The sequence below is a fragment of the Lynx canadensis genome, chromosome B2, assembly GCF_007474595.2.
Source record: "Lynx canadensis isolate LIC74 chromosome B2, mLynCan4.pri.v2, whole genome shotgun sequence".
Taxonomy (NCBI): domain Eukaryota; kingdom Metazoa; phylum Chordata; class Mammalia; order Carnivora; family Felidae; genus Lynx; species Lynx canadensis.
The window spans coordinates 119847371-119863326 of NC_044307.1; the positions used below are offsets into that span (position 1 = coordinate 119847371).

The 15956-nt window shown below is 38.1% G+C and overlaps 2 long non-coding RNA genes across 2 annotated transcripts in view; one reads left to right on the top strand and one right to left on the bottom strand.

Moving 5' to 3' along the window:
• The window catches only part of LOC115514398, a 92997-nt gene extending 89774 nt beyond the window's left edge, over window positions 1-3223 (top strand). Inside the window, exon 3 of the long non-coding RNA XR_004343662.1 lies at window positions 3184-3223. This is a non-coding gene — a long non-coding RNA (uncharacterized LOC115514398). The remainder of the gene's footprint in view (window positions 1-3183) is intronic.
• Window positions 1095-15956, bottom strand: part of LOC115514399 — a 41111-nt gene continuing 26249 nt past the window's right edge. Inside the window, exons 3-4 of the long non-coding RNA XR_003968958.1 lie at window positions 2822-2924; window positions 1095-1360 (exon numbers count right to left, since the gene is read on the bottom strand). This is a non-coding gene — a long non-coding RNA (uncharacterized LOC115514399). The remainder of the gene's footprint in view (window positions 1361-2821; window positions 2925-15956) is intronic.

A 15956-nucleotide genomic window follows, 5' to 3' on the forward strand; every position in this document is an offset into this window, starting at 1 on the left:
TGGAAAGTAGGGGACAGAGATGGAGTAAGAGCTCACTAAGATGTCAAACCTGAGCTTGACCTTGAAGGGAGGTCTTGGAGTGTGGGAAAGGAATGAGCAGCGGCACTGAAGCCACTGAAGAGGGGGAACATTCGGGTCACAGAAGTGGCGTGGTCAGATTGCAAAGACGCAGGCGACTATTGGTGGCAGCTGCTGTCATGTTAAATATTTCTTCCTGAACTTAGAGGGGAAATTGGACTCAACAGCATATTAATTAGAAGCTCTTTTAAGTGTTATTATACATATTACTAATATGGGACACAGGAGATCTAGAAAGAATGATGAAAAAATTAGTAAAATAACACCTTTTATTCTATTTAAAATGTTGATTTTTAGGCATTTTTTTTTTACTTTGTGAAGTGTTATTTACACATTTAGCTTAGAAGTATTTTATTAGATATTTTCCCATGTCATTAAATATTAGCCACACTTTTTTTTTAAAGTAAAATCATTAAATAATAATTAAATAATTATTACCTAGAAACAGCATAATAGTTGAGCAGCTTCTAAGGGAGCTCTTGTGGTGAACGGATACCCCTCAGAAGCCTCTGATGCCTCATAGAGAAGGTCAAGAGAAAACAACAGCTCAGTGGGGTGAATTGTTGAAATCTGGAGGTGTAACTGGATTCATATTCTGATTCCTTTCTGTAAATCAGTTAAATATTCTTTTCCAATTTATTAATGTGACACTAAACAAAGAGAAGTTTAAAAAATTCACAGTCTCATTCAGATACTACGTTCTTTTGATTTTATGATTTTGATGTAAAAATAAACAACATCATTGAGATAAAGGAGACACCAGGTGAGCCCTACTGTTTCCCCGTTGTTTTGTTTGGGGTTTTTTGTTTTTTTTTTTGCCTGGGACTGCTTCTTGCCATGGCACAGGGTGGGGAGCCCAAGCAGATTTACAGTCATGCTGAGTTTTGGGGTCTGAGATTGGAATTTGTGGCTGCCTGAAGCATCTGGAATTGCAAGCCAGTGGTATTCAGAGAAGAGGAAGCTGCACAGAGGGTGGGCACCAAAACCAAACTCTGTGTGAGGATTCACCTGGGATCTCTGCTGGGGGTTAACCAGGCTTGTGTAAGGGCAAGATTCCATGAAATCTACCAAGGATCTGCTGCAGGGGTGAACGGTGATTTCTGAGGTTGTGCAAGGTTGTGTGTTGCTGAGAGAGGTTGGAGAGCTGGCCCAATCAGCAAATAGAAGATACGTACACAGAATTTTCAGTGTATGCTACATCCATGTGCCTCTCTCTCTTCTCTCTCTCTAATTTGTCCATATGAAAGTGTGTGTCCTTTTCCAGGTCCTGCTGAAGTAATTCCTAGGAACAGAATTACCCATTATTACCCAGTCTTACTATTATAAAATTAACATTTATTTGTAAAACAACGGGTAAGAAACACCACCTGATTTCTAGATACAATCTTAATCTAGTACTGAATCAAAGCAGAGGGAGTTTGAATTCACACTATTCAAATTATTTTGAGACTGATCTGGGTTTGACAGTTCTCAAAACTAATTTTTTGATAAACTTTCAGCTTTATTTTTTAAGAATTAGGATTTCAAGGGAAATTAGCTTTCTACTTTTGCTTTAAATACCAATTTTTTTCCTTCTGTACAAATCCTTTTGCATAGAGTTAAAAAACATTGAAAAGACTTTTAAAAATTGATGGGGTGCCTGAATGGCTCCGTCGGTTCCGTGTCTGACTTCGGCTTAGGTCATGATCTCGCCTTCATGAGTTTGAGCCCCACATCAGTATCTCTGCTGTCAGCTCAGATCCTGCTTTGGATCCTCTGTCCTCCTCTGTCTCTGCCCCTCTCCCAGGTGTGCTGTCTCACTCTCTGTCTCAAAAATAAATAAAAACACTAAAAAAAAAGTAAAGACTTAAAAATCGAGAACAAAAGGATATTAAAGTGTTCAGGAATTATTTGAGTTTAAGTAAAAGCCTATAATTCTTGAGTTGAAAACTTTACACCTAAAATATTTTCAAACTTTGGAAAATAAAAACTAGTCATTGTTTTTTTAGAATGATGTTACTTTTAGGGGGCCTCGGTTGAGCATCCGATTCGGATCTCACAGCTTGTAAATTCAAGCCCTGTGTCGGGCTCTGTGCTGATGGCTCAGAGCCTGGAGCCTGCTTCAGATTCTGTCTCTGTCTCTGTCTCTCTGTCTCTGTCTCTGTCTCTCTCTCTCTGCCTCTCTTCTGCTTGTGCTCTGTCTTTCTGTCTTTCAAAAATAAACATTAAAAAATTAGAATAATGTTACTTTCAACATAGTTAAATAATAGTAACATAGTTTGATACTAAGATAATGCAAATTGTTGGTGTAAGGCAAGCAGTCTTGAATTGTTAGCAGTGGAACAAAAATAAGAAAGATCTCATGGTATAAAATAGACTTGACCCAGTGGCTAAATGTACTTTTACAGCTGTTTGGACTTTTCAAGAGTCTTGCTATCTTTATAATGCACACTTTTAGTTTTCTGTATTGCACTGTGTGTATTTAGATCATTTATGCTGAACGGAGAACAGTTTATGTATTTACTCCTAGCATCCAAGCAACTTGGCTGGTACTTTTTTTTTTTTTTTTTTTTGGTCATTTTCTGTTAGCTCAGATGTTTGCAAGCCTATTTGCATAGAAAGGGGGAAAACCTGGGTAGAGTGGCTTTCTGTGTTGCCTAGGGATAACAGAAATCCATTCACAATTGCTTATTAAGTTTAAAAGTCCTTATAAGGAGTATATTCTATAAAGATGTGTATGAGAACAAAGAATATATGGTTTTACCTTTTATTGGATCATCACCATCCTAATAAACTTGCCTTTTCATTTGGCCAGATATTGGTCTTCCCAGCCTCTAACATATCGAGGTTTTCCCAGTTCCATATACCTAGTAAACAGGATAGGTACTCTTAGAGTTTTTTAGCCGTGAGATGTATCAGTCGCCTATGAATTGGACTCATTGTTTTCATCCTTTAGCTCTAAAAAGAAACCATTTTTACACATATTATTAAAAACATAGCATACAACTGTTGCCCCCTACATTAACTGAAGATTATATATCAATATGTGTAATTTACCTATATGTTTTAGACAAATTTTCTTTTTTTTTCCCTTCCCCCTCCCCCTCCCTCCCCCCCCTGCCACAGGTTCATTTGTACACAAGCCCAGGAGGACACCAGCCCCATGCGAAGCCCAGGGGTCATACTCATTCTTCTGTAGAAGGTTATCTGCATAATTTTGTGACACCTGAACTGTGTGTATTCCTTCAGGTAGGATATTGTTTTCCTTTAGCCAAGCATCCTGGGACATGATTTACCCCGTAAATGCTTTAATTAGTTTGAGTTTCCTCAGATCCCACAGGTAACCAGTTGGAACCCGATAACCTGTAGTTTGGGGGTGCCTGAGTGACTCAGTCAGTTAAGTGTCCATTTCTTGGCTTTGGTTCAGATCATGATCTCATGGTTCCTGGGTTCAAGCCCTGCATCAGGCTGTCAGCACAGGAGCCCACCTTGGATCCTCTGTCTCCCTATCTACTCATCCCCTCTTGTGTGCTCTTTCTCTGTCTCTCTCTCAAAACTAAATGAATAATGAAAAACCAACAACTGTAGTTTTGAATATTTTCCCCTCAAGCCCACACAAAGATAAGAAGTTTTCTTGACACTTCTCATCAGGAGATAAATATTTTCTAGATGCTCTCCTCCTGCCCCCGGTCTGGAAAGGTCCATCCTTATGGCCAGAATCTTAATTCTTTTTTTAACATTTATTCAGTTTTGAGAAACAGAGCACAAGCAGGGGAGGGGTCAGAGAGGGAGATACAGAATCTGAACAGGCTCCAGGCTCTGAGCTGTTACATTTTAACTCACCATCTTCGCAAGTATCTAAAAGTAAAAAGTCACCTGCACTCTAAGTTCCTGGGATGAGCAAATCCCTCAGGCACTATTTTCATTTCGACCTTCATTTATCCCTCCATTAACTGCTTCCTCTTCCTGGTTGGACCCTGGTGTTTTTCTTTCTTTCTTGGTCGGCAGTGCTTTTTCATTTGGAAAAATGTTTACTTAAGTGTAATACCCATACAGAAAAATTACAAGCACAAATTAGAAGTAATACAGTGTGAGGAGTTGTTACAACTAAACATGTTCATGTAACTATCATCTAAATCAAGACAAAGACTATTACCAGAGCCCCAGGAACCTTCTGACCCTTTGTAAAGGCATCAGCCACTTAACTATAAATAGCCTCTATCCTTTTATTTTTAGAAATTAGCTTTGCCTTTGTTGAAGTTTTAGGTAAAATGGAATCATATAGTATATATTCTTTTGTCTATGAATTTATTTGCATGACAGCATATTTGTGAACCTTACCCATATTTTCATGTGTAGCATTAAAAAATTTTTTTGACATTTATTTATTTTGAGAGAGAGAGAGACAGAGTGTGAGCAAGAGAGGGCAGAGAGAGGGAGACCCAGAATCTGAAGCAGGCTCCAGGCTCCAGGCTGTCAGCACAGAGCCTGATGTGGAGCTTGAACTCAGTGACCGGAGGGAGATCATAGACCTGAAGCCCAAGTTGGATGCTTAACCGACTGAGCCACCCAGATGCCCCAGTAGCTTTTAAAAAAAAAAATTTTTTTTAAGATTTTATGACTGTACTACAACTTATCCAGTCTATTTATTGATGGACAATTGAGTTGTTGAAAATTTGGGGCCATCACAAATAATGCTGCTGTGAGCATTCTTATGGAAGTCTCTTAGTGAACATATACATTCATTTCCATTTGGTATATACTATGAGTGGAATTGCTCAGGTGTACATATGTTCTTTGGCACTTTTCCAAAGTGGTTGCTCGCGGTTACGTTCAGTGAGCAGGGAGGAAAGCCGCAGTAATTCTGCGTCCTCCCTGACACTTGGTACCGCTGGGCGTGTTTGTTTACATATTAGCCATTCTGATGAGGGAGAGGAAACTCACCACTGTAACTGACATCTCTCTGTAGGTTAATTATTGTGAATACCTTACCTAATGCTTATTAGCAGCCATTTGCTTTTTTTTTTTTTTTTACTTTCTTAGTTCTGTTCTGCACATGAGTCTTCATAATCTATATATAGCAAATATATATATATAGCACATATCTTCTCCCCACTCTGTGACTTCACTGTCGTAATGTTGTTTAAATGAGTAAAATTGCTTAATTTTAATGAAATCCAGTTTTTCATAGTTTTCCTTTCTGTGAATGTGTCTTTGGTGCTGTTTAAGAAGTCTGTTCCTCCTTAATTCTTGAGGATAATCTTTACCTGCTTAAATCTTTATGGCTTTGCCTTTCATATTTACACATCACAATTCGCATGGAATTGGTTTTTGGGTTGTCATAATCGGAGAGACCATATATTTGACTGACTGTTTCTAGATTCTGTCTTCTTTTCCACTGGTCTGTTTGCTCATGTGCAAATACCACCTTCTTATTTACCATAACCTCACAGTAAATCTTGAAATCTGGTAGTGTGAGGTTCCCCAACTTTATTTTTCTTCAAGAATTGTTTAACTGTGCTTGACCCTTTCTGTATTCATACAAATTTTAGCACCAGATTTTCAATTTCTGTTGAAATACCTATTAAGATTTTAGTTGGATGTTATCAAATTTGTAAATTAATTTAGGGATATTCCAAGTTGTACAGTATTGATTCTACTAATTCATGAATATTTATTAAAATATTTAAATTTCAGTAATATTTTATAGTCGTATACAGAAGTCTTACACATCTTTTGTTAAATTTATTCCTACATATTCAATACTTTATGGTCTTGTGTTATCATTTCTTTAAAACTGCATTTTTCCACTGTTTTTGGCTAGCATATGCAAATACAAATGATTTTTATTACCCAGAAACCTTGTTATTTCACTTACTAATTCTGTCAATGCCTTATCAATAAAAATTTAGATTTTTTACATTCACAATCATGTATTCTGATTCTTATATGTTTCATTCTTTTTTCTTTCATTTTTAACTGGATAGTGAATAGATGTGTTTTAATCGAACACACTTGTTCTATCTCTAAACTCTGAGGTAAGCTTTCATTGGCCACCAGTAGTATTACGTTTACTGAAGGTTTTTTGTGGAGATCTATTATCAGGCTAGGGAAATCCCTGTCTATTGCTGTTTGCTAATAGCTTTTATAATGAATTTCTGTTACATTTTATCAAAATTGCTGTGCAATTGTTTTTTCTATTGTATTTTTATGATTCATTTCTATATAAGGTAAAAGTTTAGTTCTCTGCTTGAGTAAAACAGGCAGTCATCTATCTGGTCAGGATGTGGGTAGTTTTATACATTTCCCTTTATTTTATGTTTATTATTTTTGAGAGAGAGAGAAGGTAAAACTTAGTTCTCTGCTTGAGTAAAACAGGCAGTCATCTATCTGGTCAGGATGTGGGTAGTTTTATACATTTCTCTTATTTTTTATGTTTATTTCTTTTGAAAGAGCGAGCGAGTGAGGGAGGGGGCAGAGACAGAGGGGAGACACAGATCTGAAGGAGGCTCCAGGCTCTGAGCTGTCAGCACAGAGCCAGACTCGGGAACCGTGAGATCATGACCTGAGCCAAAGTCAGAAGCTTAACCCACTGAGCCACCCACGCGCCCCAGGATGTGGATAGTTTTCATGTCTGTTTCTTTTCAGGGCGCCTGGGTGGCTCAGTCAGTTGAGTGCCCAAATTCTGCTCAGGTCATGATCTCAGGATTCATGGGTTTGTGCCCTGGATCGAACTCGCTGCTGTCAGTACAGAGCCGGCTCTGGATCCTTTGTTCCCCTCTCTCTCTGCCCCTCCCCTGCTCACTCTCTCAAAATTAAATAAACATAAGATAAATTAATAAGTGTCTGTTTCTTTTAAAGACCTTCAATCTACTCCTCCTGTTTGAGTTCCCCCACTGTCCACTCCCATGCATTTTTATACCCCCACTTTGGGAGCACTTAATGCCTTAATTCCTTATAGTTTCCAGGATTGCGTGCCACAGGTTCTCTCTCTTTTGTGGCTTCCTCATTCCTGTCCTCTTTTCCTCCAGCCCTGTTGATGTTTAGCACTTAATTTTCTGTAAGTTGCTAAGTTATCTATCTACCATTATCCCCTCAGCTTTTCAACCTCCAAAATTCTTATTCATTCGTTTTGACAAATGTCTTGCAGTTAGGATGACCAGATTTGGCGAATAAAATCCCAGGATACCCATTAGATTTGAATTCTACACAAACAGCAGATGGGATCTCTCTGTACTCAACATTATCTGCTGTTATCTGAGGTTAGTTGATCATCCTGCCTTTTACCTGGCATTCTTATTGTGAGTACCATTGGTTAGGTATTGTAGGTGTAGGTGATACATGAGAGATTAAAAATGTTCAAAAATCCTGCTCTCAGGAGGTTGCATTCTGCCGGTAAAGACAGATACTGTACATGCGCAAATTATGTAGCATGTTAGTGATACGTGCTAGGGAAAAGAAATGAAGTGGGCTAATGGATGTCAGATATATAAGATTGAGATTGCACTTAAGGTGGCGTCGGAAAAAATATCAAGGAGAGAGTGAAGCTACAGTAATTTTAGGGAGAAGTGTACCCCAGGCAGAAGGGGCAGCACATGAAGCCTGAGGACAGGAGTGTAGCTAGTATGTTTGAGGCAGGAGGCCATTGTGGGTCCAAGTGGGGTTAGCAAGATAAGGTCAGGAGCAGGACAGGAACGGGAGTCCAGACCAGTAAGGCATTGTGGGCCATTGTGAAAACAAGGCTTCTCCTTTCAGTCAAGAAGGAAGACAGTGGAGTGTTTATTTATTTATTTTTTTTTAATTTTTTTTCAACGTTTATTGATTTTTGGGACAGAGAGAGACAGAGCATGAACGGGGGAGGGGCAGAGAGAGAGGGAGACACAGAATCGGAAACAGGCTCCAGGCTCTGAGCCATCAGCCCAGAGCCTGACGCGGGGCTCGAACTCACGGACCGTGAGATGGTGACCTGGCTGAAGTCGGACGCTTAAACCGACTGCGCCACCCAGGCGCCCCGACAGTGGAGTGGTTTAAACACGAGTGATGTTGTTGAAAGACATGACACTGTTGAAAGAACAGTCTGGCTTCTTTCTGGCTTCTATGCGGAGAATGCGCAGCGGTGGCTCAGGGGAGGCTAAGGAAGAAGAGATTACTGCGGTAACCTAGGCAAGAGATGATGGTAGTCTTGACTAGTGTGGAGTGGTGGAAATGGTGAAAAAATGTCAAAATTCTCGATCTATTTTGATGGTAGATCTAACAGGATTTCCCGACGGGTAGGATATAAGTATTAGCAAAACTGTGGAATCATGGATAACGCTATTTTGATCTGAGCACTTGGAAGCAGGGTTCAGTTCTACACATCTCTCATCTCTTTAATCTTCTCTTATTTTTATCTTCATTGCTTTATGTTTGTTTATATCCCTTAATGATAGTTAAGGGAGGCTTGGGGTTGAAGCAATGATAAACCTGTGTGTTGAAATCAACATGTGTATCCAGAAATCCATATAGGTTATTTGATAAATTAATTTATTTAGTTTTGATTTGTGGGGAATAAGCACCTTTGGAATTTAACTGTATGTGATACCTTATTTTGATAAAGGTGATGGAAAATGAATGTGACCAAAACAATGTGGCTCATATCCATGTAATGTAAGACATGTGATTCAATTAGAATTTCCTTGTTGCATTTGGTTTCTGTAGAGAGAGATTATTTTTTACCCTTGTGCCACTGCCAAAATGATACCCATGAATTAACTTCTCTGCCATGGAACTAGTCCATTTTGTATTTTGAAATGACTGATGGAAATGATCCAAAACATTTTATGTGCCCAAAGAGACATCACATACCCTGCATAATTCCACAAGGAATTGGAAAAGGTCCAGCTAATCAGATCAGATATTTTTTTTAATTTTTAAAAAATGTTTATTTATTCTTGAGAGAAAGAGAGAAAGTGAGCATGAGCAGAGGACAGAGAGAGGGGGGGACAGAGGATCTGAAGGGGGCATCTGCGCCGACAGCAGAAAGCCCAATGTGGGGCTCATGTACCATGAGATCATGACCTGAGCTGAAGTCAGAACTTAACACTAAGAGCAGATATTTTTAACGCTTCTTATTGAGAAATATGAGCATGAACTTCTGGATAAATATATAGATTGTTATAATCAGTCCTTTTTTTTTTTGGATCAGTGCTTTGTTAATTAGCTTTGTTTCCTGTCTGAGCACAGCAAGGCAGAGTTTTATGCTATTAATGGCTACTCACTGCTTTTTCTTCTTACTTTGTAAAGAATGTCAAAACTTAACTAGATTTGCTTATATCTTTTAGGTATTTCCCATATTTCCCTGTCTTTTCCATGGCCTAACCTGATCCACTAAAAAAAAAAAAAAAAAAAAGAAAAAAACAAATGACCATGTATTTTAAAACTACATACTGTAAAATGTTCTTTATACAGAAACCTGAAAACTTTGATGAGAGTGATTTGGGCAGCCTGAGGCATTAATTGAAGACCTATATGATAACTTTCAGTTATGTTGAGAATCAGATATACCTTCTGAATAAATTAACAAATAAAATTCTCCGAATTAAGCTTACACTTAATCACATTTTAATTCTTTTCAAATTGTTGATACACATGAAAATTATCAGAGAAGCAGAATATTCAAGATTTATCCACACTGTGCCTCCTAGTTCATAACTCTGTGTTAAATAATTTGTGTAATCTTTTTCAGTGACAGTATGCTAATTGGACTCCTGTTTATATTTCCTGTTGTCATGCTTATCAAATTGGAATAACTGAACCTGTGGGAACCCATGCCAGGTCACTGGCAATCGATACCCCGGGATGAACAAAGTAAATCTTCCTAGGGCATCTGTTTTGTTTTGTTTTTTTTGTGTGTGAAAACTTTCTATACTTAAGCAGATATATATTGGTGTGTAACACAAAGTGTAAAGGAGACATAAAAGAAATTTTTACTTGCTACAAGTAGACTTTGGACTTTACCTCAGCCTACCATCGATCTCCTGTACTGCTTTGACATAAATGTTTGAGCGGCTCATTTTGGAAGTCTTCAGGAAAGAACCTGTGATTCTAGCATGTTGTTCAGATATTTCCAGGGTTAGATACTGATATCATATTTTATAGCTCTTGTAAAAGTGCAAAATATTCTAGAATAGCTTGCAGAATACGATGTAAATGTCTAGTTATCCTACTAAGTTAGCCAGTCTTCCTTTTTTACCGGAACGTGCCTAATTTTGCATCAAGTAAGTCAATTCCATTACCTTGGATGACATTTTCAATGTTCTATGGAAAATAACTATAAGAGATATGAATTGAGAGCTTTATTTACATTAAGAGCCCCTCTGTATTCTCTCTTTTAACCATGATAGCAATCCTCTGAGTTAGATACTAGTTTGATTTGTTTCTACAGATGAGAACTTGGACACAGAGTGGTCGGGTTACATTCTCCAGGTCATACAGACTTGGAAGAAAAGGATCCGGGATTTGAACCCAAGTTGTCCTCTTTGGAGGCCCTACCTACCTTTAAACATTATTCTTTGTCCATAAATAATCTTGAGTTAACACACTCTTTTGTTTAAAAAAAAAAAACAAAGGAAATCTTTTTAATTATGGATAGCAGGGCTGACTTCTGCAACATGATGTGATCCTTAACTGGTGGGATGAGCTGCACACAGTACCCAGTGTACATGAACGGCATAGACTTAACACACATTCAGAGGTACACGGTGAATCTCAAACCAGACTATGAAGTTGATGAAATTCATGTTCCATTTCCACAGGCCTCAACTTCCACATTCTTGACTTCTCTCAGCACTTTCTCTCCAACTGCTTTCTAACCTTCCCCTCTTGTGTAAACCGAACGGAATGTGATACCAGCCTTTATAATGTGGTTGATGGATTCCACTTTACATGGGTGTGAATAAATTCCAGTAATGTGCATTATCTCCACTAGGCATCTTCATTCAAACCTTTGGCTTTATCTCTAATAGAAAGATTTGAGTCCATTAAAATGCCAGCCCCAGTAACCGTGTGGTAAGATAACTCGAGAGTGGTAGACCCTTGATCTAACTCTATACCTTCCTAAGCCACTTTATGGAATGAGACTGACCAAGGGTATAGATGGCCTAAAGGAAGACCACCACACAGCTTCTTTGCTTATTTAAAACTATCATCCTTCGTGAAATTAACAGTGACCTATCAGTTGCAGCGCTAAGCATTTCCAGGAGTTTCTGGAGAGCAGAAGAGCACCTATCTCATTGTTACCATTTTCTGCCAAGACTGGAACAGTTGGCTAGGGCACATGTGTTCATCTAGATGCTGTGCCCACCATCACTGCCTATACAGAGGCTCAAGATTAAACAACTCTGGCCTCCTGTTCATTCTGATGTTGGACATTTTGGTAACAAGCATTGAGTAGTAGCTTTTATAGAAACCCTGCTCTTTGGATACCCGGAAATGCCTCTATCTTTTGTATTACTTTTGATCTCTGATAAGAAGTTGCTAAAAAATTAAATTACCTTCCTTATTAAAAGAGGTGCTGCAGTGGAATTTTCTTCTTTCACACAGTTTTTTTTTTTTGTTTCCTCTGTTTATATGTTTATCTTTCCCACTTGACTCAGTCCCACTGGACTGTTTTTCTTTCTCTTTGCATCCCAACTGCCTAGTACAGCACTTGACAGAGTAATGGAAATGTGGAATGAAGGAATTCATGGATGAGGGAGTGAATAAAATAATTTTTTTGAGTCTGTGGTAAAACTTTAGCCTCTGTAGAGGCTATGTATGTGTAGAATAATGCTTCAACCACAAAATATCCAATGGTATTAGGTAGCATAATTGATGCTATTGGAATAAGATTGGCTTAGGCAAAATTCGTTTCATTTATAACAAAAATTTAGAACTCAGATTTTAAGTCAGTACTGATTTTAGACTATTTTCCAGGCAGGCTCCAATTTGTGGAACATTTTAAAGAGTTCCACAAAAAGGTTTGAAACTGGCTTTTTCTTATTTATGGCTGAAGCTGTATTAAAAGAAAGCACAGTAGCCCTTCATTACTTATCACAGGTTTTAGTCCTCTCTGGACTATATCTAGCTCCACTCTTCCCTTCCAATCTGATATCCTTCCACTTTCCACATGCAGCATTTCTCTGTGTACCAGTATCCTCGTAATCTCCCGTTACCCCCAACACCTTGGACTCTTATGGTCTTTATTCATCCAGCCTTACCCTCTCATCACCCTTCCCAATCCTTCCTCAGTCCTACTCCATCAGTTTTTTACCCCTCTTCCTCCACCATGATCCTTCCCTGACAACATCTTACCAAATGGTTTTTTGTGCTCTTTTGCTGAGTTCTTAGTACACATATGGCTAGTGCCACAGTTACAACCTGACTTTATTTCTGTTTGCTCTGTCAGTTTTCTCCCCAGATGTAAACTCTTTGAACACAACGATTCTGTCAGTCCCTCCAAGTCTCCCATAATACCAAATAAAATATTAAACAACAAAAGCATGCTCAGAGCCAAGGTAACAAAAGCACAAAAATTAACAAGTGAGACTTCATCAAAGGAAAAAGTCTCACAGCAAAGGAAACCGTCAACAAAATGGAAAGACAACCTATGGAACGGGAGAAAGTATTTGGAAATCACATATCTGATGAAGAGTTACTATTTAAAATATAGAAAGAACTCATACAACTCAATAGCAAACAAATCTGATTAAAAATGGGCAGAGAATCTGAAGACATTTTTCCACAGAAGACATACAAATGGTTAACATGTACAAAAAGAGGTGCTCAGCATCACTAATCACAAGCGAAATGCAAATCAAAAACCACAACGAGATATTAGTTATACCAGTGAGAAGGGCCATCATCAAAAAGACAACAGATTGAGTTGTGAGCATGTGGAGAAATGGGAAGCCTTGTGTATTTTGATGGCATTGTAAATTGGTGCAACCACTATGGAAAACAGTATGACGTTTTCCTCAAAAAATTAAAACCCAGCCAACCCACTTTTGGCTACATATCTAAAGAAATGAAATAGGATATTTAAGAGATCTCTGTACTTCCATGTTTATTGCAACATTATTCACAATAGCCAGGATATGGAAACAACCTGTCAGTAGCTGGGTGAATGGATAAAGCAGCCATGACATGTGTATACAATGTAATGTTCAGCCATAAGAAAGAAAGTAGGAAATCCTGCATTTGTCCTAGCATGGATGGAACTTGAAGGCCTTATATGCTAAGTGAATAAGCCAGACAGAGAAAGACAAATACTGGATGGTATCCCATATAAATAAGTGGAATTTTTTTAGTTAAATTCATAAAACTGGTAGAAAAGTTGTTGTCAGGGATGGGGGGAGCGGAACATGGAAAGGTTGGTAGAAGGGTGCAAGCAAGATTTCAGCTACAAGATAAATAAGGTTTGAGTATCTAATGTACAACATGGTGACCATAGTTGATAATACTATATTGTATAATTGAAATGTGCTGAGAGTGAAACTTGAATGTTTTCACCAAAAGAAAAGAGAAGAAAAAAGGAAAGGAAAAGAAACAAGAAAAAAAAGAGAAAAGAACAAAAAAGAAAAGACAAGGAAAAAGAAAAGGAAGATGGAAATGTGAGGTGATGGATGTATTAGTTAACTAGGTGGGGGTATCATTTCACAACGTATGTACGTTAAATCAGCATGATGTACACTTTAAATATCTTCTATTTTGTCAGTTATACCTCAGTAAAGCTGAAATTAAAAAAATATATACTTGGCAGTGTTGTTTATTGGCAAGAGGAGGGTTTTTTTTTTTTATGTTTCACTGACCCCTTTATTGATACTTTTCATATCCATTTCCTATTTGATCTTTAAAAATTAAAATCACTTGTCAAAATCATTTTTATAATCTGTCACATCTCAGTGCTATGTCTTAATCAGATGATATTCAAACCTGTCTGAAAGGAAAGTTTGCCTTCCTGTTTGGAAACTTACACAACATTCTGCCCACCAGATGTCAATGCTTCTTTTGGAAACACTTCTTGTATGGTCTCTCTTATCATGCAAAGGGCACAGTCTGTAGTTTAAAGATCTTGACAATTTTAACATCTGGGAGTGACTTAAATCCAGGAAACTATATGGCCATAATGATAGAATATAAACAAAGAATATACTAAAGATAGTCTTACTAGAGAGAATATTCCCCCCACTTTTCACTTAAAGCTAGGAAGTGAAATGAATAGGGAATTGAAGGATAACCTATAAGTCTGAAACAGCACTTTTCCAGGTGCAGGAGAGGATATGAAATTGCTGACATTGGTTTTAAAAAGTTCAAAGTGTAAAGAAAAGGGAAATAGTACCTGGAATGGTGGTTTTTCACTGAAGCTAAGATCAAAGCTTACCATTTCTAAGTACAAAGTAAATGGAGTCTTTGGGAATTGCTCTAATTTTAATATAAGACAATTTTCTAATTTTTGTTCACTTTCTACTGGCTCATGCCTGTGTTTGCAGTAACACTGATTTGAAATGTCTATATTTGTGAGAAAAAAAAATTTAACCACTTGTTTTTTAACTTGGTAGTATGATACAGTGAGGTCCATCTGTTTAACATCTGGACTACTGTAATACTAATTAGAAAGGACAGTATATTTTTCAGTTCTCCACATACCTTTGTACAGCAAACCTTCTAATATGTCTTATTGTATTTGTCACAGCGCAAGGTGTGACATTATCGGTAGCTATGATGGAAAGACTTCATTTCTTGATTTAAAACTTAGAAGAGTAACTGCCTAGATCTTAAATGAGCTCTGCCTATTTTGACAAGGGGAAATGAAGTAAATGAAGATTTCACTCTTTCTATTTTACTTAGTATGAGGAAATTATAGAGGGAGACTGAGCTTCAAGTCTGGTTCTGGGCCACTGCAAAACCCTGCCTTCACATTTTGTATTTTCTACTCTTCTGCTCTTTTAAATGCCTTGGCACCTTTAAATTTTTTTTTTTTAATATTAACTTATTTTTGGGAGAGAGGGAGACAGACAGAGTGTGAGTGGCAGAGGGGCAGAGAGAGAGGGAGACAGAATTCAAAGCAGGCTCCAGGCTCTGAGCTGTCAGCACAGAGCCTGATGTGGGGTTTGAACTCACAGACTAGGAGATCATGACCTGAGCCAAAGTCGGTCGCTTAACAGACTGAGCCACCCAGGCACCCCATGTTTGTCACTTTTTAAAAACAAGTAGGTCAAGATTTTTTTTTAAAGTTATGCTCTTCAGACTTAGACTTAATAAGTACATGAGTTAACATCATGAATACCATGACTGATTCTGCTCTGTGCAATTGATCAAATTTCCATTTTATCTATGGATTTTGGTGGCAGATAACACAGCTTTGATGAGTGGTTAATTGGCCAGGAGGAAGATGGGCTCTTAGGGCTAGATTGATAGGGTCAGGGGAAATACCACAAATGCGGAGAAACTGAAATGAGTACCTCCCATAAAAACTCTTTGAAGACTACATTTAAATTAGAAAATATAGTCAATTATGTGCATATGCTTCTTACAGGGGGCAGAGTCCATTTACATAAGCATTTTATTTGTTTATTTTTTTAATGTTTATTTTTGAGAGAGAGAGAGAGAGAGAGAGAGAGAGAGAGAGACCTGGTGAGAGCCGGGGAGGGGCAGAGAGAGAGGGAGACACAGAATCCAAAGCAGGCACCAGGCTCTGAGCTGTCAGCACAGAGCCCCCACGCAGGGCTCAAACCCACAAACCAAGAGATCATGACCTGAGCGGAAGCCAGTTGCTTAACTTACTAAGCCACCCAGGTGCCCCTACATAAGCATTTTAATAGCTCCTTTGGATATCTGCTAAACTTTCAGAAGAAAAAGAATTAATGTGGGTACTCTCATGT